Source organism: Cervus elaphus, chromosome 1 (assembly GCF_910594005.1).
Source record: "Cervus elaphus chromosome 1, mCerEla1.1, whole genome shotgun sequence".
NCBI classification, from domain to species: domain Eukaryota; kingdom Metazoa; phylum Chordata; class Mammalia; order Artiodactyla; family Cervidae; genus Cervus; species Cervus elaphus.
The window spans coordinates 91,209,271-91,210,900 of record NC_057815.1 but is presented as its reverse complement, the minus strand read 5'-3'; the positions used below and the strand labels follow the sequence as shown (position 1 = coordinate 91,210,900).

At 40.4% G+C, this 1,630-nt stretch overlaps 1 pseudogene; it reads right to left on the bottom strand.

Moving 5' to 3' along the window:
* Window positions 1-229: 229 nt before the first annotated feature.
* On the bottom strand, window positions 230-1,167 carry LOC122702683 (annotated as a pseudogene).
* Window positions 1,168-1,630: the final 463 nt, after the last annotated feature.

The window sequence follows — 1,630 nt, the reverse complement described above, 5'->3', positions numbered from 1 at the left end:
AGCGACTTATGGAAAGAGAAAAAAAAAAGCGAAGTGTCACTTCAACAAGGAAATGATGACTCCTGTTACTAGGGGAAGATGTTAATCAGAAACATGGATTGATAGAAAAAGGATTTCAACTGATGCTAGTGTTTATGCTTAGTTTTTCTAGAGCAAAGTCCATTGTTTATTAAACTAAAGTAAGCAAATATCACTTGAATAAGATGTGTAATGAGGAAGCAAAGTGATTTCAGATGCTTTGCCTTGCAATCAAAAGCAGTTTCTGGCACCACACCTTCCTCAAGGCGTTCTTCATCTCTGCATTTCTGAGAGTGTAAATCAGAGGGTTGAACATGGGAGCGATGATGGTGTAGAAGAGAGCAAACACCTTGTCTTCTGGAAACGTTGTGGCCGGTCTAATGTAAATGAATAGAACAGGCACGAAGCCCAGAACCACAACTGTGATGTGGGAACTACAGGTGGAAAGAGCTTTGTACCGGCTTTCTGTAGGGTAAGCCTTGATGGTGTATAATATCAAAATGTAGGACAGCATCACGACCACAAAGATCACCAACCCCATCATGCCTGCATTGGCCACCACTAGGATCCCAGCTCTGTAGGTGTCTGTGCAGGCCAGTGTCAGCAAAGGATACACATCACAGAAATAGTGATCTATTTCATTGGGACCACAGAACAGCAAGTTAATGGTGAGGAGGCCTGGACAAAGGAGTGCAGAAATGCCCCAGCACAACAAGCACTGACCATGGCATGGCGTCTGGGCCTGCTCATGATGACGGCGTAGTGCAGGGGCCTGCAGATGGCCACATATCGGTCATAGGCCATCACGGTGAGGACACAGATTTCAATCCCCCCAAAGAAGTGCATGGCAAAAAGCTGCACCATGCAGGCAGTGTATGAAATTGTGCTACGTTCTGCCAGCAAGTCAGTGACTAACTTGGGTGTCACTGTTGACGTATAACACAGATCTGATAGAGCAAGATAATTCAGGAAGAAATACATGGGTTGATCATTTAGCTGACTGCATGTGATAGAAATCATGATGAGCAAGTTTCCCATCCAAATAGCTATGTAACAAAATAAGAAGAGTAGGAAGCACACTTGTTTGATTTTCATGTTCTGGGAAAGTCCCAAGAGAATGAATTCAGTGATGTTATTGGTATATTTCATGGTCTAATGCAGTGAAGACTCAGTGAGTTTGCCTGAAAAAAAAAAAGACAGGTTAGAATGAGAAATATTGACTAAGCATGGAGTCAATCAGGGTGAGTGTTGGAGAAACACATCCATTGAGTAAATCAGCTTCCTATACTACACTTTTAAACAGTTAATTCTAAACCTTGTATGAAAATCTTGCCATATTATATACCAGATCTGATTATTTTCTAGAGTGAAAGAGAATAGTGTTAATAAATACACTAGCTTAAGTATAAACAAACATGCACAGTCATCTTATGTATGGGATGAAAAGTGATTTTAGGAAATATACATTTCTTTTCCTGAAGTGGCTTGTTTGCTTAGGAGATTCAAACAAGCATACTTAAAGTGAAAGGAGTAAAGTAAGTTGTGAAATTGCCAGATAGAACCCTGTCTTTACTTAAAATGTTGATAATTTTCTTGTGGAACGTGATTTTTT